This window comes from Chiloscyllium punctatum, chromosome 32 (genome assembly GCF_047496795.1).
Source record: "Chiloscyllium punctatum isolate Juve2018m chromosome 32, sChiPun1.3, whole genome shotgun sequence".
Taxonomy (NCBI): domain Eukaryota; kingdom Metazoa; phylum Chordata; class Chondrichthyes; order Orectolobiformes; family Hemiscylliidae; genus Chiloscyllium; species Chiloscyllium punctatum.
The window spans coordinates 64,950,805-64,973,758 of record NC_092770.1 but is presented as its reverse complement, the minus strand read 5'-3'; the positions used below and the strand labels follow the sequence as shown (position 1 = coordinate 64,973,758).

The 22,954-nt window shown below is 43.1% G+C and overlaps 1 protein-coding gene across 3 annotated transcripts in view; it reads right to left on the bottom strand.

Annotated features, from left to right (window-relative positions):
- cntn1b (contactin 1b) overlaps positions 1-22,206 on the bottom strand; it is a 750,295-nt gene extending 728,089 nt beyond the window's left edge. For 2 of the 3 annotated variants that reach the window (XM_072552560.1, XM_072552558.1), the window contains exon 1: positions 22,113-22,206. The gene's annotated coding sequence lies outside the window, so the exon portion shown is untranslated. Of the gene's footprint in view, positions 1-21,834; positions 21,954-22,112 lie in introns of those variants that run through there. The other variant, XM_072552559.1, reaches the window with a different exon arrangement.
- Between the last annotated feature and the right edge of the window lie 748 nt (positions 22,207-22,954).

The following is a 22,954-nucleotide window of genomic DNA, read 5'->3' as shown; positions in this document are numbered from 1 at the left end:
TGCTGTCTGACCTGCTGTGATCGCCAGCATTTGTTATTTTGGTATGGGTTTGTCTATGAAGATTAGCTCAGATCAGACCTCAAGAGACCTTGGAGTGCAGGTTCATAGCTCCTTGAAAGTGGAGTCGCGGGTAGATAGGATAGTGAAGAAGGCATTTGGTATGCTTTCCTTTATTGGGCAGAGTATTGAGTACAGGAGTTAGGTGGTCATGTTGCGGCTGTACAGGACATTGGTTAGGCCACTGGTGGAATATTGTGTGCAATTCTGGTCTCCTTCCTATTGGAAAGATGTGAAACTTGAAAGGGCTCAGAAAAGATTTACAAGGATGTTGCCAGGGTTGGAGGGTTTGAGCTATAGGGAGAGGTTGAATAAGCTGGGGCTGTTTTCCCTGGAGCATAAGAAGCTGAGGGGTGACCTTATAGAGGTTTATAAAATCATGAGGGGCATGGATAAGGTAAATAGACAAAGTCTTTTCCCTAGGATGGGGGAGTCCAGGATTAGAGGGTATAGTTTTAGGGTGAGAGGGGAAAGATATAAAAGAGACCTAAGATGCAACTTTTTCATTCAGAGGGTGGTACATGTATGGAATAGGCTGCCAGAGGAAGTTGTGAAGACTGGTACAATTGCAACATTTAAGAGGCATTTGGATGGGTATATGAATAGGAAGGGTTTGGAGGGATATGGGCTGGGTGCTGGCAGGTGGGACTAGACTGGGTTGGGATATCTGGTCAGTATGGACGGGTTGGACCGAAGGGTCTGCTTCCGTGCTGCACATCTCTATGACTCTATGTTTGTTCAAAAAGAATTTACTAACTTTCTAGACATGATGATCTTGTAGACGTCTCGGTCCTAAGCAATTCTAATTTAATTTTTCTCACAGAGTCTCTTCCACACAGCACTGATATTACAAAGGTGTATCTACACATTCTTTAAACCCTTTCTCTGTAGATGGGGAGTTTTAAAAGGAAGAAAAACAACATTTTTTAATATAACTACTAGCACTGGGAGATATTTCCAATTGCAATTAATTACAGATGGAATTATAGAGTCATAGAGATGTACAGCACAGAAACAGATCATTTGCTACAACTCGTCCATGCCAACCTGATATCCATTTCATGGAATCATAGTATTCCTACAGTGTGGAAACAGCTGATTTGGCCCAACAAGTCCATACCGACTCGCTGAAGAGTATCCCACCAAGATCCATTGCACTACCCCTATGACTCTAGTCTTGCCTGACTAATGCACATGGCCTACACATCCCTGAACACTATGGGCAATTTAGCTTGGCCAATTCACTTATTCTGCATATCTTTGGACTATGGGAAGAAACTGGAGCACCTGGAGGAAACCCACACAGACAAGGGGAGAATGTCCAAATTCCACACATGCAGTCACCCGAGGCTGGAATCAAACCCAGGTCCCTGGTGCTGTGGGGCAGCAGTGCTACTTGGCCCATATTGCTCTAAGCCTTTCCTATTATATACCCACCTGGATGCCTTTTAAATGTTGTGATTGTACCAGCATTCACCACTTCCTCTGGCAGCTCATTCCATACATGCACTACCCTCTGCATGAAAAGGTTGCCCCTTAGGTCCCTTTTAAATTTTTTCCCTCTTGCCCTTTAGTTCTGGATTCCCCAACGCCAGGCAAAAGACCTTGTCTATTTAACCTATCCATACACCTCGTGATTTTATAAGGTCACCCCTCAGCCGCCGACGCTCCAGGGAAAATAGCCCCAGCTTATTCAGCCTCTCCCTACAGCTCAAATCCTCCAACTCTGGTAACATCCTTATAAATCTTTTCTGAACCCTTTCAAATTTCACAACACCCTTCCTATAGGATGGAGACCAGAATTGCACACACCACTCCAAATGTGGCCTACCCAATGTCCTCTACAGCCACAATATGACCTCCTAACTCCTATATTCAACGTGCTGACCAATATAAGAAAGTATACCAAAACCTTCTTCACTGCTCTATCTTCCTGTGACTCCACTTTCAAGAAACTATGAACCTGCACTCCAAGGTCTCTTTGTTCAGCAACACTTCTGAGGACCTTACCATGAAGTGTATGAGTCCTGGCCTGATTTGCCTTTCCAAAATATAGCACCTCACATTTATTTAAATTAAACTCCATCTGCTCACTCCTGGCTCTATTGGCCCATCTGATCAAGAGGGCCTACTGTTGTGTTTTGCTAACTGTGGTCTAACAAGTAACGCTGCAATTTTTGGTGATCGCTTTTCCCCATTGTTTTAAGAGTGGGTGAAAGAGCACCCAGAGCCAATCACCATCATCATTCCTGGGATGAGGGAGGGGGGACTCTCAAATCTTATGAACCCCCATTGGTACCAATGACTTAGGTGGGGAAGGTGTGCTCCTGGAGTCAGAATTTAGAGAACTAGGTAAAGAATCAGCAAGCAGGTGGCATGGATGAATTGGACCAAAGGATCTGTTTCCATGCTGTACATCTCTGTGACTCTATGAATCTATGGCTTGAAACGTAGTAATCTCTAATTACTCTCTATGCCATATGAAAGTGAGCAAAAAATAGAGGAAAAAAGCACATTAATCGTGTGGCTGGAAAGGTGGCTTGAGGAGGGAGAGGTTGAGATTCAGGAACACTGTGTCTTGGTCTTGGGATAGGGAGCTGAAAATGTGTTTTGGGTTCATGTCCGAAACATCGATTCTCCTGCTCCTTGGATGCTGCCTGACCTGCTGCACTTTTCCAGCAACACATTTTCAGCTCTGATCTCCAGCGTCTGCAGTCCTCACTTTCTCCTTGGGATATGGACACCTGTACAAACTGGCTGAGCTGCAACTGAATTGAGCTGGGACTGAGTTCCTTTATTTTGCTAGTGCTGTTGGGAGGACTCAGCAGGGGTGTGGGAATCAAGAGAGAGCATTAGAGAGGAATATCAGGTTTCACAGACACTTGGAGTGACAGGTATCACCAGCATTGAGAATATAAGGTCAACATGTGATTTCGGAGTAAGGGGGGAGAGGAATAAAATCAAGACCATGGTTACTGTGCAAATACAATCAGGGCGTTATGAAAGTGGGTTACCATATTGACATAAGATGGTGTGGGGAGAACAGAGGCTTGGCTCAGAGACAAATTGGGGATTATAATATTACTGGATGCAAGTTGTTCAGAAAAAGTAGGAAATGAAGGAGAAGAGGGTTGGGGGTATCAGTTAAGGAGAGATTATAGTGCTGGAGAAAGGGGACATCCCAGATAATTCAATGATGTAATGAACCTAGAGATAGAGTTAAGGAACAAGAGAAGGGTAACGAAATTATATTTTGCAGGTGGATAGGCTATCACAACCTAAAGCTGACAAGGAAATGGGACCAGATGACCTGCATCCAAGGGTACTGAAGGAAGTTGAAGTTGGAATTGCAGTAACTTGAGCCAGAATCTCCCAGTCTTTGTTATATTCAGGGGAGACGCTAAAAGACTCAAGAATTGCAGACATTACAGCTTTGTCGAAAATAAAGTTGTAAGAATAAGCCCAGCAACTACAGACAAGTCAATCAGTTTAAGCTCAGTAGTTTGAAAATTTGGAGAAACAATTGTTGAGGCTCCTACGTAGGTAGGAGTTACATGGAAAAGATGGGTCAAAGCTGGATACTAAGAGTCAGCTTGGATTTCTAAAGGGGAAATTGTATCTGACTCACTTGCTGGAGATTGTTTTGAAAAGCGAACAGAAAGGAGTCAGTGAGGGTTGATATGGCACACTTGGACTTTCAAAAGTCATTCAATGCCACGCCATACAATAAACTTGGGTGTGAAAATGCCGGTGTTACACCAGGGTGGGGCAAGGTCTGAAATCAGATGCCAACAGCTTATAGCCCAACAAGTTTATTTGAAATCACAAGCTTTTGGATCATTTCCCCTTCATCAGGTGAAGTAAGTGGTCAGACATGGGCAGCATCTTCAACGTAAACCTGCTGCTGACTATACAGAAAAGTCAGCGATTCTTTTGTTAAACCATTAAATCATCCACACAGATTCTGGATACACGCACAGTCATAGGTTGAGACTATCTAAAGCATGAATCTAAGGACCAATATATCATTGACGTTCCTTTGGGTTACTTTTGTACAATTTAATCTCCTCTCTCTCATTTTGTACCTAATGTATGTGTGTGTGTTTGTGTGTGTGAGAGAGAGAGAGAGAGAGAATTTCTGGCACACATATGCGAGTTACAGCATTTTTAAATTTAGTTTTACAGATTGGGTGGTAAGTACAACAAATAATACTTCCTTTTCTTGTAAAACATACCGAGAAAACCTGTCTGTGTGTGTCTTTTGCGGTCACAACACTTAAACATCGCTGAATTGGGCAGCAAATTCTTCTAAAAGTACCTGATGCCGTCAACTGAGAGGTGAAAAGAGAGGGTAGCCATTCAGTTACTCCTGGATCAAAATCCAAGAATGCCCATTCGAACAACACAGTTAGGGGGTGCCTACACCAAGGGACTACCATAGGTCAAGATAGCAGCTCACCACCAGCTTCTCAACGGCAGGTTGGTATGGGCAAGCAATAGTGGATTTACAAATTACGCTCAGATCTATTTACATTTCTTGTGGCCATAAATCTGTTCTTTCATGGTATATGGGCACCGCTGCAAGGCTAACATTTATTGTCTATCCCTATTTGCCCCTAAGTGAAGTGTCTGTATTGCCACTTCAAAGTGCAGTTAAGAATTAACCACATTGAAATGGGTCTGGAGTCACACATGAGCCAGACTGGATCAGGACAGTAATTTCCTTCTCTGAAGGACATCAGTGAACCAGACGGGATTTTAAATAAGCAATGACTTCATGGCACCTTATTTCAGATTTATTAATTAAATCCTAGTGGCAGAATTTGAATCCATGTCCCCAGAAGATTAAATTGGCCCTCCTGATTACTAATGCCATTATGACACTATCTCCTGGAAATAATTCCATTTACGTTTATTTTCCTATACCAGTACTCCTCCAAAAAAAATGTTTTTTGTGGGCTGGCTCATCCATTATTTACTGTCAATCCCAGATTGCTCTCAATAAGTTGATGGTGAGTTATCTTCTTGAATCATTGGAGTTGGAGAAGGATTTCCAGGATTTCAACCCAACAACGTTGAAGGAACAAGTCAGTGGTTTTGGGTAGGAATTTGCAGATAGTGATGTTTCCATGCATCTGTAATTTTCGGTGGCAGAGGTTGCAGGTTTGGAAGGTGCATTCTAAGATGCCTTGGCAAGTTATTGCAGTGCATCGTGTGGATGGCATACACCTTTGACCCTGTGTGTCAGTAGCAAATGGAGTGGGAGTTGAAGGTGATGCATCAGGTACTGATTAAGCAGCTGCTTTGTCTGGATGGAGTTGATGCTGTCTCACTCATCCAGGCAAGGGGGGAATATGTCATTATACTCCTGACTTGTGCATAGTAGGTGGAAGATAGAAGACAGGAGATGTGTAGAAGAGGGACAATTTCCAGCCTCTGATATGCAGGATTGAAGTAACTGGTGCTAATCAATTTTTGGTATGTTGGTAGAGGGGAATTAAGTAAAGCAACGCCATTGTATGTCAGGGGAAATTAATTCTTTCTTGTTGGAGATGCCGAATGTCTGGCAGTTGTGTGGCATCAATATTACTTGTCACTTATCCTGCTTGGAAGAGATGATTACATGAGTATGTCAGGCTGTTGCTTGAACAGTCTGTGGAACAGCTCCCCCAATTTCAGCAAAAGACCACAAATGTTGGTAAGAAGGACTTTGCAGGTCAACTGGTCAGAACACGGTCATCTCTGATGCCTAGGTTGATCTTGGATGACTCATCAAGTTCGATTTCTTTTTGTTACGAAAGCAATTTCAGTTCTCTTTTCACTGCTATTTTGGGATTTTCAACATCTGGTTCTGCCTGCACCTTAATGTTGAAATACTAACCTGCCTTTCTGTCAGATGTTAAAGGAACTAGCTGTGCTCTCCCAGCCTGTTCTCTCTAGCTGCACCTTGCTCGTGATTAAATGTGTTAGCTCACGTTTGCTTTATGGAGAGTGGAGTGGCGATTTGCACGAGCAAAACTGGGAAAGAAAGCCTGACATACACAGAAGTGGATTAAATAGAGAGAGAGGTCTTTGTTTTGAGGAGGCTGTTGATAATACAGCTCCTGCTGTGGCTTGGCTGTAGGCCGACCTCGGGGAATCCATTGTAAACTGATTTCCGAACAACCTGCAAACAGAGGTGCATTGATTAACCCAAAAAAAAATCTGTTGTGTGAGCACACCCAACTGCACAACGGCAATCAGCCGCTGCTCACTCACTGAATTGATGGGCAGATCAGATCACTTCACAGAAAGTCATGCATTTTACAGGATGCAGGAGTGGCCGACTTGGCACTCCTTCGGAGCCAGAGCAAGCTCAAATATCGCTCCAGTCACTGCTTCAACACCACGATAAAGGCTGCAGAGTGTGCAGTGAGGAATTGTATCCGACACGCTGCATCACTGAGGCTGCCACCAGCATGGAAGCCCTTGAAATGCCCTTGAACTGCAGGTGTAATTAGCAGAAAAAAAAAGGTGTTGCTGATCACAGTAAGCCACCATCACGCTGTACTGTCATTAGTTAGAGGCTGGTGAATATTAATCCTCTGCACCAGAATTATTTTAACATTACACCATGCTATTGTTTAAAATTAATTTGCACTGCATAGTCATTCGTGCAACACGCAACTGCGGGTGGCAAACATGACCTGAATAAAATTTTAAGCTTCTGTAAACCCAGAGAGGACAAGAATAATTATTTTTGTAACTCATTTATTTTAAAAGCTTTCGGATGATCTGTTTCTCCAATCCTCTCGATCTAGCCCTCTCTCTGCTTTGGAAAGCACAGAGGTGCAGCTCCTCTGTACTTCCACATCAGCCTCGGGCATTCCGCATAAGTCAGTCAGCAAGATATTTGCCAATCAAAAGGCAGGACAGCTGAATCCAAATGTGTGTCCTTGGGACATTATTCAACAGCTGATCTTCCCAACAGAGAATGTCAATGAAAAATAAATGGTCCCCGAATTTACATTTTCTCCTTCCCCCCTCCGTCTGTGGATGCCAAGGCAAATTCAACCACACACCTGCAGCAGCCCTAGGCAATGCCAACAAACTTATCTCAGACCAGGGAATGAACTTGGCACCTTCAGGTGAATGTGACTCCTATCACATCATGATGAATATTTAAGAACAGGCTAGCATTTTTGTGGCACATCAAACATTTCAACTCTCAAATGCCTCGAAACAACCACTTATGTGGGCATGTCATTGTTGAAGACATTATGTTAAGTCCAGTAATAATACTGGACATTAGTCATCAGGTTAAATGATTAATTTATTAATATGGCATTAGCTGAGGGAATAATTCAGCCAGAGAACCAGAGGACTGTTCTTATATTTTTCAATTAATATCACACCATCTGAGAAAAATCTCTACAGTGCTTCAGTGTAACATATCAGCTGAATGATAGCAATGAAGTACATACTCATTATTTGCCTATTATTTGATAAAGTGGAATAGGGCATTGAGAAAGATAAAATCAAATTACTGCAAATGCTGGAGTCTGAAACCAAAAGAGAAAATGCTGGAAAATCTCAGCAAAAGCTTTGACAAAGAGTCAGTTAGACTCGCCATCTGAGGTAGTTTGGGCTGAGGTTAGGAATAGGAAAGGTGAGGTCACCCTGTTAGGAGTTTTCTACAGGCCTCCTAATAGTCCTAGAGACGTAGAAGAAAGGATTGTGAGGATGATTCAGGAGAAGAGTGAAAGTAATAGGGTGGTTGTTATGGGGGACTTTAACTTTCCAGATATTGACTGGGAGAGCTATAGCTCGAGTTCGTTAGATGGGTCGGTGTTTGTCCAATGTGTGCAGGAGGGTTTCCTGACACAATATGTAGACAGGCCAACAAGAGGTGAGGCCATACTGGATTTGGTTCCGAGTAACGAACGAGGCCAGGTGTTAGAATTGGAAGTAGGTGAGCACTTTGGGGACAGTGACCACAATTCAGTGACTTTTACTCTAGTGATGGAGAGGGATAAGTGTGCATTGCAGGGCAAGAGTTATAGGTGGGGGCAGGGAAATTGATGCGGTGAGGCATGACTTAGGATGCATGGCTTGGAAAAGTAGGCTTCAAGGCAAGGGCGCAATTGATATGTGGAACTTGTTCAAGGAGCAACTATTGAGTGTCCTTGATAAGTATGTACCTGTCAGGCAGGGAGGAAAGGGTCGTGTGAGGGAGCCGTGGTTTAATAAGGAATTGGAATCCCTTGTTAAAAGGAAGAGGGCGGCCTGTGTAAAGATGAGGCGTGAAGGTTCAATAGGGGCAATTGAAAGTTATAAGGTAGCCAGGAAGGATCTGAAGAGAGAGCTAAGAGCAGCAAGGAGGGGACATGAAAAGTCCTTAGTTGGTAGGATTAGGGAAAATCCAAAGGCTTTCTATAGGTATGTCAGGAATAAAAGAATGACTAGGGTAGGAATAGGTCCAGTCAAGGATAGTAGTGGGAAGTTGCGTGTGGAGGCTGAAGAGATTGGGGAGACACTGAATGAATACTTTTCGTCAGTATTCACTCAGGAACAGGACATTGTTGCCGATGTGAATACTGAGTCACAATTAATTAGAATGGATGGCTTCGAGGAATATAGGGAAGAGGTGATGGAAATTCTGGAAAGGGTGAAAATAGATAAGCCCCCGGGCCTGATGGCATTTATTCTAGGATTCTCTGGGAAGCAAGGGAGGAGATTGCAGAGCCATTGGCCTTGATTTTTATGTCCTCGTTGTCTACAGGAATAGTGCCAGAAGACTGGAGGATAGCAAATGTGGTTCCCTTGTTCAAGAAGGGGAGTAGGGATAACCCTAGTAACTATAGGCCAGTGACCCTCACTTCTGCTGTGGGCAAAGTCTTAGAGAGAATTGTAAGGGATAGGATTTATGAACGTCTGGATAGGAATAATGTGATCAAGGATAGTCAGCATGGTTTTGTGAAGGGCAGATCGTGCCTCACAAACCTTATTGAATTCTTTGAGAAGGTGACTAAGGAGGTGGACGAGGGTAAAGCGGTAGATGTGGTGTATATGGATTTTAGTAAGGCGTTTGATAAGGTTCCCCATGGTAGGCTACTGCAAAAAATACGGAGGTATGGCATTGAGGGTGAGTTGGAGGTTTGGATTAGGAATTGGCTGGCTGGAAGAAGACAGAGGGTAGTAGTTGATGGTAAAGGTTCATCTTGGAGTGCAGTTACTAGCGGTGTTCCGCAAGGATCTGTTTTGGGACCATTGCTGTTTGTCATTTTTATAAATGACCTGGAGGAGGGGCTAGAAAGTTGGGTGAGCAAGTTTGCGGATGATACAAAAGTCGGTGGAGTTGTTGACAGTGAGGAAGGATGTGGCAGATTACAGCAGGATATAGATAAGCTGCAGAGCTGGGCAGAAGGGTGGCAAATGGAGTTCAATGTGGGTAAGTGTGAGGTGATTCACTTTGGTATGAGTAACAAAAAGATGGGGTACTTGGCTAATGGTCGGATACTTGGTAGTGTGGATGAGCAGAGGGATCTTGGTGTCCGTGTACACAGATCTCTGAAAGTTGCCACCCAGGTAAATAGTGCGATGAAGAAGGCATATGGTGTACTGGCTTTTATTGGTAGAGGAATTGAGTTCCGGAGGCCTGAGGTCATGTTGCAGTTGTATAAGACTCTGGTGCGGCTGCATCTGAAGTATTGTGTGCAGTTTTGGTCGCCATACTATAGGAAGGATGTGGAGGCACTGGAACGGGTGCAGAAGAGGTTTACCAGGATGTTGCCTGGTATGGTAGGAAGATCCTATGAGGAAAGGCTGAGGCACTTGGGGCTGTTTTCATTGGAGAAAAGAAGGTTTAGGGGTGACTTGATAGAGGTGTATAAGATGATTAGGGGTTTAGATAGGGTTGACCATGAGAACCTTTTTCCACGTATAGAGTCAGCTATTACAAGGGGGCATAGCTTTAAATTAAGGGGTGGTAGGTATAGGACAGATGTTAGGGGTAGATTCTTTACTCAGTGAGTCGTGAGTTTATGGAATGCCCTGCCAGTAGCAGTGGTGGACTCTCCCTCTTTATGGGCATTTAAACGGGCATTGGATAGGCATATGGAGGATAGTGGGCTAGTGTAGGTTAGGTGGGCTTGGATCGGCGCAACATCAAGGGCCAAAGGGCCTGTACTGCGCTGTATTTTTCTATGTTCTATGTCAGCTCTTTTCTCTCCTTACAGATGCTGCCAGACCTGCTGAGATTTTCCAGCATTTTCTCTTTCGGGCATTGAGAAGCAAGCTTGTCTTAACACTTGTTACTCATGCTCACTGTTTCTTCCAACAAATCTGCACGTCTAAACAAAGTTTAACCTTCTTCAAACATCAAGTGGTTAACAATCCATTCTTGTGCTATTGGGAATGGGTGATGAACCACCCTCTAGGATATCACAATCGAGTCAATTATGCGTACAATTCATGCTGAGGTCATAAGAGGTATTTATTGCAAAATTTATTACACCAAGCTGACGAAAAATACAAACACAACATTTAAATTTCTGCTCCTTATCGTAAAACTGAAAGACCATGATCCTGGAGTCCAGTTTCAGTCCGTTAACTAGATCCCAAATTAATGCTATCATGGATTTTGGTCCCAAGAATTTCTGCTTGACCCCATGACTGTCCCCATGACTTGTCTTACCTGCCTATCTTCTTTTCGGCATAGCCACTCCACCCTCCTCTCTGACCTATCACCTTCATCCCACTCCCATCCACCCATTGTACTCTTTGCTACCTTCCCCTACCCTCCTCACTGACCTATCACCTTCATCCCCACCCCCACTCACCTACTGTACTCTATGCCACTTTCTCCCCACCCCCACCCTCCTCTCATTTATTTCTCCACCCTTCAGGCACTCTGCCTGTATTCCTGATGAAGAGCTTTTGCCCGAAATGTTGATTTTCCTGCTCCTCGGATGCTGCCTGAACTGCTGTGCTTTTCCAGCACCACTAATCCAGAATCTGGTTTCCAGCATCTGCAGTCATTGTTTTTGCCTACTGTGAAACCACACCAGTTTTTAACTATACACAGCCAAAGGCTATATAGACAAAGGCTACCATCAATATGTCTCTTCCAAATCACTTCTTACACTTAACACTGAAACCAGATGATAGTGTTGGAATGACATCAGCCAGGTGGACGTCACAGAATATGACTTCCCTGATGTGACCGTGTTAACAGTCCCAATTAGGGACCCCTGGCTGACAGATGTAAACATGAGGGTCGGGGTTCTATTCATCCTAAAAGCCGGAACTGGACTACCTGGGTCAGTGACATGGACTGTGCACAAGTAAGTAAAAGGTGACTTGGTGATGGGATACCAGCCTCCGTGGAGTTATTTTGCAGACTTTCGATTACAGCACATTAAAGGTGACACAGTAAATCACAACGTCCTCTGAACAGTTCAGTGATCACTTAATAATTCTTGTCACATAGGTGGAAGTGAAATCAAAAGTGAAGTAATGACTTCATTCAGTTTATATGGCGCACTTAACGCTGTATGTTGGTGTAGACTACTTTCAGCACAAATTGGTAAAATAGAAGTAAAGATAAACCATATTGCATCCAAGACAACAATCTTTCATGAGATTTTTTTTAAAGTTCATCTTGAATTATTCCCCTTTTTCATGTTTCATAAATGTAATCCTTGTAGACAGCTTTTCTCTCCCCAGTTCCTCCTCCTTCCTTTGCTGTTGGGTTCAGATAATACCTTTTTACTAAACCACCCTTCTCATTTCTCATGTTCTTCCATTCTGGACACATCCTGTCTTCTCCACATCTTTTTCTCTTCGATAAACATTTGGCCTTCATCTCTAATAATAAATTAGCTGACAATTTAAATAACAAAATAATTATGCAACTCTTGTTGAATTTAATAGCTTTTAATTGGTTGACTGGGTTTAGCAAGCGATTAACACATCGGTTTCAAGTTGAATTGATAGCTATTCACAGCTCCATGCTTTCGTTATGAAATTGCTGAGACAACTATTATTTTAAGGAAAATCTTTTTTGTAAGTGTTTCATGTTTTCCTTATCTCAGCAGACTCTGTAAGTATTCTTCTGCAGCATAGTAAGGCTCAAAATATTATGTTCTCAACCTTTCTGATCCCAATTCAGTGAGTCTACCTCCTACTTCTAGCCTTTACTAATTAATCCACTCAAATCACTGCTCAGACTCCGCGTACAATTTGCCCCCAGCTGTCACACACTATGACTAAAACCATCCCCCTCCCTCCCAATTTCTGTGCTCGTATTAGAAAATTCAACCTCATTTTCTCTGGCATCTCCTCAAAACATTCAAGGAAACTTGACAGGCCTGAAAAAGGTGTTCCACAGCCATGTCTTTCACTTCATTACTTGTCAACTTCAAATCTGTTTCATCCACAAGCACTCAAGACAAAGGAATGTTCAGCATAAATAGTGGCCACATCTCCAACTTAAAAGTCTCCAAACACTGGTCAAGTTCCTTATGGAAAGATACAAGCACCTCAAATGCAACCAGGCCAAGTATAGGCCATTCTGCCCTAAAGGTCCCTGCTAATGCTCCGCATGAGCCATTTCCTACCTCATTGCTTCCCAACCATCAAGGTAGCCTTGCATTCCTGTCACACTCATATACATCTCTTCATCCTCCCTTAATTAATCCATATTATTTGTCACAATTTTTCCCATGTAGTAAGTTCCACTTTCTCATCACCCTGACCTCCTTCTATTTATATCATGGGACCAGATGGATAGTGGTGAGCTGCCATAGTCCATGAAGGGCAGATAACAAAGTTTTTTCCTGGATTTCCCATTAAATTTTGAAGTCAAAATCTTCCACTTGTGGACTCATCACAAGTGGAAACATCTTCTTTCCATCAACCCAACTGAACACCTTCACATTTCAAACGTTCACGATCAGGCCATTTCTTCTTCTCCTCTTTTCTAGTCCTAGGAGTTTCAGGCTGTCTATTTTTTTCTGATGTTTGCACCATCTTAGTGATCACATCTAAATGCATTTTCCATTGCCTCCAATTTATTTTATGATATGGACACCAGCACTATTCATTGCACAATTGTGGTTTAACCAATGTTCAGCAAGCATTTACTTATGTCTTCAACCCTCTATCTGTGATTCGAGTATGCTTACTTTGCATATTATATCTTGGAGGAACCTCATTTATGATTTTGGATACGTCAATGCTGGACTAAGTACACAGTTTGCAGATAAACAGCCTGAGCATGTGCCTTGTATCCCAAAGGCTACATAGTGAGCTTCCAGAAAATGTCAATTGTGCTGGAAGCTTATAAAGTCAATGAAGGCAGTATTTAGAATATCTGCTCATAGAAAGTGACCTCGAGATTCTGCCTGGTTTCATTCACACAACTGCTACTAGCATTCAGTAAGGAGTCAATGACATTTACAAGTCAACTGCAAACATTCAATGCAACAGCACAAACCACAGCCTTCAATTCAATTGCAGTTTTAGGTGGAGGAAATATCCAGCTTATCACCGAAAAATCATTCATCTTCTTCAATAACCTCATTGTTTAGGAAAGTGCAGGAATTCACAATGAGCTTTTTCATCATCGTAAGGTGTTAAAACAGTGAAAGAGCTTGCAAAGGGATCTTTGGCCTCAAAGCAATTTGCCATCACTGTATTAAAAGAAGGGCTAACTCATTTCCTTACTGGAACAGCACAGCAAGAAGAGGAGGCACAAGTACCAATTAAATTTAGCACTGATTTCACTTCACCATCTTAATTATCACCTGAACACAGTATTCCATTAAAAAATCCTGATATCCTGAGAAATGCTGAACACTGTGAAGAGGAGAATGGAGGAACATTCATCGACTGTCCACATTCCCTACAGTCAATAGGTGAATAGGTTAGAACTGCATGTAGACATCTGCATTCCATGTCCCCTTCGGTTGTGAATCCAATGACCATAGTTTATTACTGGGGCCACAGAATATATGAATTTACTACAATAGGCTCTTTTTGATGTGTGAGCCAAGTTGGACCAAATCCAACTCTTTTTTGGCACATCTGAATCAGTATTACGGTAAAGAAACAAATCAAGGTCGAGGCAAATTATTCAGACTTCAATTTCAAGCTCTCTAGTAGAAAGCCCTGGAGTACTCTTATTATTGTACAATGACATAAACAGCTTTCTTAACAGCAATGCACTCCCCAACCCATATGAGGAAGGATACATCAAACGTGGATATGAGATAGAGAATGGGAAGCTCCATGACTTTGAGAATTCAAAATGAAATTGAGATATGGCAAGACGTGGAATAGTGATACTGTTGCTTCAAAAGAGTCAAAGTGTCAAAAGTAACACTGCAGTTGCTGCTTTGATGTGGAAGTATTCCTGCTGCATTCTAAAGGACAAAATACGTTTCTTATAAAAATATACCTTCACACTGAACTGCCCTTGAGCAAACCAAGAATAAGTAATTCCACCATCTTATTTTGTACTGGAGTTTAAAAATAGCTACTATTGTAACTCGTCTGAACTATCATATCTTCAGATGCAATGAATTATGGAAATTAAAGTAGCCATTAACAGAAAGCAAAGAGAAGACTCTCAAGTTTGCAAAGTGCATGCAGACAGCTATTGAGCTATCGGCAGGAAAGATACTCACTGCTGCTTGGAAACAGTCCTCACAAAGGAAACTAATGTCCGTCCACCTGTGATCAAGGCCACATCATTTCAGCCATGTTTCACTGCTTAAAAACATATTCCAAAATGAGTGAAGAGAAAAATAAGCAACAGATACTCAGCCACCTCAGGAAATTTAGGACAAGTGACCAAAACCTTGGACTAAAGGATGGGTTTAAGAGAAGGCTTCGGAAAGTGATTAGAGAGACTGAAAGGTTTAGGAAATGAGTTCCAGCACAGACCTACGCCAGCTGAAAGTTCGGCCACTGATAGTGGGCGAACAGTTTACAAAGGGAGCAGAAACATAGAGACACAAGTATATCGAGCAGGTCCCCCTTGTTACTGAGAAGACACGCTGTGGTTCATCATGGTGGCTTAATATGGTAGAAATAGATGACCGAGGAGAATAAAAGCATTGTCACTGCTACCAGGATAGCAGACATTTCTGCTCAGAAGACCAAAGAAATTGGCAGAGATTAGGTAGGGCAAGACGATGGACCTGAATCTGAAAGCAAGGATGAGCACTGCACATTGATGGCTGGGCGAGGTGGGGGGGGGAACACGTAAATCAGGAGGTGAGCAGAGATCAACAAAGCAGGGCAGGCACATGCAGTTGAGTTTTAGTCAAGTTGGAGTTCAATTGGTTGACATTCGAAGAACAGAGAGGAGAAATGACTGCAGGTGGTCAAGAGTATCCCTGCAAAGCGGTGCCTTTACACTCTTGGTGGTCTAAACGTAGAATCCTTTCTCCTGAGCTGCTGTTAAAGCCCAGTCTACAAATTATTTTCAAAAGGAAATGAGAGAGGTAAAGCTGGGTGTTGTCTGCATGCATGTGCAAATGGACTGCGATTTCGGATGATACTGCTGAGGAGCAGCACCTACATCAGACATGGGATGGGCTAAGGATAGACCCTTGGATGATGCAAGGTCTGAGTAAGAGAGATAACAGTGCTGGAAAGAGAGAGAGGACAGAGCCTTTGCAAGCCATTCTCTGTCTACCATTTAGCAATAATCAATGGAGCTAGGTGAGTGCAGTCCCAACCAACTGACAGCATTGGAGAGCTGTTGGAGGTTAGTGTGGCCAAGCATGTCAAAAGCTACCAATAGTTAGACACAGTCATAGAGTCATAGAGATGTACAGCATGGAAACAGACCCTCCAGTATAACCTGTCCATACCGACCAGATATCCCAACCCTATCTAGTCCCACGTGCCAGCACCAGGCCCATATCCCTCCAAATTCTTCCTCTTCATATACCCATCCAAATGCCTTTTAAATGTTGTAATTGTACTAGCCTCCACCAGTTCCTCTGGCAGCTCATTCCATACAAATATCACCCTCTGCTTGAAAAAGTTGCCCCTTAGGTCTCTTTTATATCTTTCCCCTTTCACCCTAAACCTATGCCCTCTAGTTCTGGACTCCCCCACCCCAGGGAAAAGACTTTGTCTATTTATTCTATCCATGTCCCTCATAATTTCGTAAACGTCTATAAGATCACCCCTCAGCCTCCGATGCTCCAGGGAAAACAGCCCTAGTTTATTCAATCTCTCCTTATAGCTCAAATCCTCCAACCCTTGTAAATCTTTTCTGAACCCTTTCAAGTTTCACAACATCTTTTTGATAGGAAGGAGACCAGAATTGCAATATTCAAACAGAGGCCTAACCAATGTCTTGTACAGCCGCAACATGACCACCCAACTCCTGTATTCAATACTCTGACCAATAAAGGAAAGCATACTAAACGCCTTCTTCATTATCCTATCGACCTGCGACTCCACTTTCAAGGAGCTATGAACCTGCACTCCAAAGTCTTTTTGTTCAGCAACACTCCCTAGGACCTTACCTTCAAGTGTATAAGTCCTGCTAAGATTTGCTTTCCCAAAATGCAGCACCTCGCATTTATCTGAATCAAACTCCATTTGCCACTTCTCAACCCATTGGCCCATCTGATCAAGATCCTGTCTTATCCTTTGTCACAATCTTATTTAGAAATGCTAATTTAATCTTTCAATTTAAGCATGGGGTTTTGAGAAAGATGGGCTTAGATTCGAGATGCAAAATCACCTTCAAGGGTTTTGGCAAGGAAAATAAAACTGATATTTTGTGAGCATGGTGGGGTCAAAGGTTCCTTCTTTTTGAGGAAAGGAGTGATGGCAGCAGTTTGCATAGAGAGAGAGAGAGAGAGAGAGTGAGAGAGACAGTCCTGTGAACAACACCAGGCGTCAATAGGGTCCAGGAAACAAAGTCAAGTGGTCAGCAACAATTGTACCATAGAGATCTATATCATAGAGAAAGGCCCTACGGCCCATCGCGTCAAAAACGACCCACCGAACTATTCTCATGTCATTTTCCAGCACTTATTACATAGCCTTGTTTGTCTTGGTATCACAATGCACATCTAAATTACTTGTATACTTTTAAACACTAACAAAGACAAGAGAGATGGAAGAGGACGATTTACTGTAGAAAATAGCAACAAGAAGTGGCTAGGAAAAATTGCAACAATGACTCTTGCAGGTAAAATTGGCTCATTTTAGCAGGTCGTGCAGCAGGGAAGGTATAAACTCAGCTCAACTTTTCAACTTCCCCATAACAGAGTCATGGCAGCCATGAGCCAACTGTCCGCCAGGGCCAGGACTCATTCATGCTGAGAACTTACTGTGAGGAAGGGCCAAACCTGGTTGGAGACAGGGATTTGCTGGTACAGTCACAGCATAGGGATTGATAAACTGGCATGGGAATGTATTACTGAAGTGAATGAGGCTGATAGTTTGGATCATGTGACTTTAAACTGGGATGAAGCTATCCCTGAAACGGAAGGCTTGCAAATTGATCCTTTTATTGATTGGTCTTTCAGCTTCTTGATAATTAATTTTAAAAGGTTTATAAGTATGCAATCCAAGCATGCCAGTGCACTCCCTAACCCTAGCTTGAACACTGCACTGCTTTTGTCCATTCTTGAGTTTCCACACACCCACAGGGCCTGTAGAAAGAATGACTTGCATTATTTATACATTTTGCCTTCAATGCACCATATATGTGCTTCTTCACATTCATCGTCAGATGGGCTGAAATGCAAGCTCAAGAAAGAGGTTGTGAGGCATTTTCTTTTTATTCCTTGACATGGCAAGGAAATTCCATAAAGTAAGCCTGAAGCTTTGCCACTAGCGGGAATAGTGAAGGATGAAAAGAATGGAAATTCTAACTATTGGTTTCTGAACCATTGCATTAAATTCACATGGCACTTCTCCCTTTGCTTTTATATGTTTCTTATGTCAAAGTGGCTACATTTGTGCACAATACTTCATGAGTAGCCTCTTGTTTTATTCAAGTTCTACATCACCACTCCATTTTTAATATTGGGCTTCCAAACTGGAAAATGAAAGATTCAAGTTAAAGTTTCTTCTAAAGTTGCTTTATCTCCTCTTGGAGTCACCTTTAACAATTTGTTCATTTGCACACTAAGGTCTCTCAGCTCTGCGACTTACCAACTTTGAAATTAAGGTGTCCTTTCTTTGCTGAAGCTACAAAGTTAATTGCTCTACATTAAACTGCATCTGCCAGCTGTATGGCCAATTGAAATGACTGTGATGTCGTACTGCCGATTTCCACAGTCTATGTCAGACTTTGCCATACTTAATTTGATAGTGCCATTCAATTTTGGTAATTTTCTTTCCTCAAATCCAGATCATCCAAAGTAAGACCTAACCCAAAACAGTTCAGAACTTTACATTTCAACAGAAACTTCCCTATTCCCTGAGGCTTTGATTTCCATCCTCTAAATAGCTCCCTTTCCAGACCGAATACACCTATTTAACTCTATCAGACATAGGAGCTGGAGAAAGACACTCAGCCCATTGAATCTGCTGCACCAATGTGATTATAGCTGACCTGAGAACCCTCAACCCCACTTTCCTATCTCAGTCATGATGAGCCAGCTGCTGCAGTAAAGATTTTTACAGATTCACTACCCTGTTAGAAGCAATCCATCCTAATCTCTTGTACAAATGGACGACCCCTTACTCACCCATTTTACTCTTTGCTACCTTCCCCCACCCTCCTCTCTGACCTATCACCTCCATCCCCACCTCCATTCACCTATTGTACTCTATGCTACTTTCTCCCCTCCCCCGTCCCCTTCTCATTTATCTCTCCACTCTGCAGGGACCCTGCCTCTATTCCTGATGAAGGGCTTTTGCCCGAAACATCGATTTCCCTGCTCCTTGGATGCTGCCTGACCGGCTGTGCTTTTCTAGCATCACTCTAATCTAGACTCTGAGATTATGCCCTCTGGTCCCCACAAGGGGAAATTCTTGTGCCATTATTTCTGCCAAAAATTAATTAAAAGGATTAATTTTACAAAGCTGTATTTGGAAACACTATTCGTTTCACCCCAGCATCTGACCAACATGTATCCATCGCATCAAGTGAGGTAGTTAATCAGATGTGAAAATGTGTTGCTGGAAAAGCACAGCAGGTCAGGCAGCATCCAGGGAGCAGGAGAATTGACGTTTCGGGCATGAGCCCTCAGATGATCTAGTCAATCATTTCAATCCCTGTTTGTGGTATCTTGCTTTGCAGAAATTGGCTGCTGTTTTTCAGATCTCACAACAGTGACTTCAAAAACTACTTAATTTAGCTGCAAAAGGCTTTGGCAAGTTGTGAGGGTGTAACAGACATGTTATGAATGCAAATTCCCTTTATTTATTTTGATAAGAGACCAAAGTTTACATTAAATTCAAAAAGGTCCAATTATTGCATAAACATTAACAAGAGGCTAACCACTCTCAGGTGAATGCACAGGTTGATGAGGCCCTCTTTTCATTGACTGCAGAAGCTTATCAGAAACCTGAAGCAAATATGAACCCAATTTCTTGATTTTTTTCATGAAGTGAGAAAGGTTTTGCATGTATTTTGGTGGTTAAAATATATATTTGGTGATGTCTTGTAAAAACAGCAGGTCAGAGCGAATTTGTTTCCTGAATTTGTTTCCCAAACACTTTTATGTATTAAAGAAGCAAATTATTCAATACGCAGAGAGGGATTCCTTTTAGTTAAATGAGCCACATGAAATTTCAGTGACTTTGAAATGGTTAATGATAGAATTGGTCAGAAGTGAGAAACCAGGATAGTTTAATGTTCAGAATTTACACATTTCTTAGAAATGGAAGAAAACTTTATTTAATTGTGTGCAATTAAATAAAGTTTGGGTTGGATTTTTATTTGCAGGTCAGACAACCCAGATTCCCTTTGTGGAATTTTGATTGTAATGCAATTGCTTAGCTCCAAGCACCAGTAATTACATATCAAATATATGTGGAATGGCAGATGCTTCTCAAGTTTGATGCGTTTCCTATATTTAGGTTTTAAGGTTGATGACAAGTGGACAACAATGACTTTTGTCATGGAACTTCAAACAAGAGTTTATTCTGCCCCACAGAGCAAATTCTCACATACAAAGTTCTTCAGTGACTCACTGGGGAAGAGTAGATGTAACGGCTTCCCACTGCCTTCCTCATGGGTTTCATCACTGGAGCCAGACTGCCACCAAGGTTAATGAGCCCCCGCCCAAAACTCACAATGGGCAAGGCTGGCCCATACCGATTGGATACTACACTGTCATTGAACTTCAATCCAGTATTTATTTTCACTAAGCTCTACACCCACATTATACTTCACCAAAATTTCTAACAAGTACCCCACCCTGTAACCATTTTGTTAGTGTTTAAAAGTGCACGGGATAGGGTCTGATGTTTTTCCACTTGGATCTACCTCAGATTTTCCCACGATTGATTATTTCATTATACGCAGATAGTCTGTTCGTGCTATTCAAGCAACTAACATTTCTCCTGGGGCCAATCTCTATGGGAGTGTCACATAGTCCCACATTAGAATGCATTAATGATGCTTTTGAGCCCTCCTTTTTGCCTATATTCACTGCACCCAAGGCAATTCAATGTGCAAATTCAGGAAAATCTCCCCAATGTATTAGGAACAATGCTTTTCTTGGACAATTCAGCTCACAGTAACTTAGAGGACAACAGAAGGGCATCAGTGTTAAACTGGAAACGAATAGAATACATTATTCTGTTAGTGAGATTCCTGGTAATGACTGGGAGGATAGTATATCCTGTGCGCTGGTGTCAGCAACAGACCAGTTGCAAGGAGATATGCTAATCAGCTTTCCATCTCCACCTGCCCAAATAGCCAGATGATGCTTATTTGAAACCACTCATTAGGAATCTCACCGGCAAAGTTTAGTCTCATTCCCTTCAATGAATGAGACAGAGGAGGAGCAGTGCAAGCATTCTCCAGGGAATGGCAGGGTCAAAGACAAGGTGTTTGGGGACAGAAAAGAGTGAGAGGGCTCATATTTACTCCCGACTGCCCAGGTAATCAGTGACACCGACAGTCATCATCTCCAGCATCCCCCCAACAGAGCAATGTGAACTCTCTGCAATGGTATTGCTTCTGACATCCCTTTGTACTAAAATACACGTTAAAGGATGACATAATGCCAACTAGAGGATGCAGATTAAATTATCCCCCGCCCGCACACTCCCAAATTCTCCGACAGCAATCACAAACGCAGACTACAGTCAAAACTATCTTGTATATACTCTGCTGCAAAATTAAAGGCAAAATCATTACTTAGCTGTTCCTAAATAGGTAAGTGGTAGGAAATATCAGAGAGTTTTTGACATACACACTATGTGAACAGTCTCCAGACTGGCAACACCCAAATGTGTGCGCTTCACTCTTCCCGTTCCTGATCGCTGCTCTTGTAAGGACTGATCATGAACCTCGCATGTTACTGACATTGGCACACTCCGAAATGAGAAGCAGACACACACATAACGTAAAGCACTGAACTGCATTGAATGTTTGCGAGGCTGGACTTTCAGGTATATTTCGAACATCACTTAAAAATAAACCCTGCAGATTGTTTTTTTCTCACCCACTTCCAATAAATATTTGCATCGTCTGGCAACTTTAAGAAAAAGAAAACTACGAGGGGACAGAAGCCATCTGCTGTCGCAAGAAGACCAAAATATCCCTGAATAAAGTCAACCCCGGTCAAGGATTGTTACCTGTGACAGTTTCCCACGCCCCACGGTTTGAAGAGGTGGGTGAGATGAATGGTCCCCCGAAGACAGGGATGCCTTTACCCATCCCTCGGAGCTACATGTGAAACTGCTTGAAATAACCAGCAAGTGGCACCAGGTTTAGAGATCAGGTTGGCATTTAACAGAGTGGGACTTTGACGGGACACTGCTGGCGCGCAGAAAGCCACTACTTTCTGCAGCCTCTGCTCACTTGCTGAAAATGGTGATCACAGTTGCATTCTTGTAGTTGTTACTGCACTTACCAGCGAAGGGTTTCTGCAGCGTTCTGGGATGCGAGCGCACAGTGCGAACGCTCACCTGAAGCTCAGCCCGCTCTCCCGGGCACTGGGACCTGAGCGGCGTTTGACAGCTCGCCCCATCCATCCTGATTGACAGCCGGTTGCCATGGCACCGGCCGCTCCTATTGGCTAGCCACGACGCCCATCAGGCGCGAGGCAGCCTGTCAGGCTGGAGGTGGGCGGGGCGGCTCCCACCCAGGCTGCTGCAGTCGCTGCGTCAAACCGGACGGTCACTGCATTGGAAGCTTGCGAGTGCAACAGGATGGGCACTGCAGAGACAGACAAGGCAGAGTTTTGCACACAGATCTCCAACACCCTTGCAGCAGAATTGGGGCCCTCCCTGAAAGTCAATTGCAGCAAACTGACATGCTGCAAACATGCAATTTGGAGAGGTGGGTGCAAAGGTGCAAATACTACCAGAATTCCTCGAACAATAAAATTGCAAAGCACCCTTCCCATCTACGCCTGGATTGCGTCAATGACATTGCAGAGAACTTGCACGCAGACCCCCAGGTGGAGTCCATCCTCCTCCACACAGTGGGCGTGGCAGCATCCAGAGCAATCCATCTCAGGAGAGACATTCAAAAGAATGACTGACCTCAGCGAGGCAGTCCTGCCCAGTTGCAGTTGAGAGCAATTGGGGAGCGGCTGCCCACAGGAGAACTGGAGAACTTAACAAATCCACGGATCCTCTCTGTTACTCTGCACAGGCACCAACACGTGGGAGTCGGAGCTGCTGGAGAGCTGGGAGGGAGGGCAGTCAGATCAAAGTGGCATCATGAACTCGCTGACTCAACACACTGGGA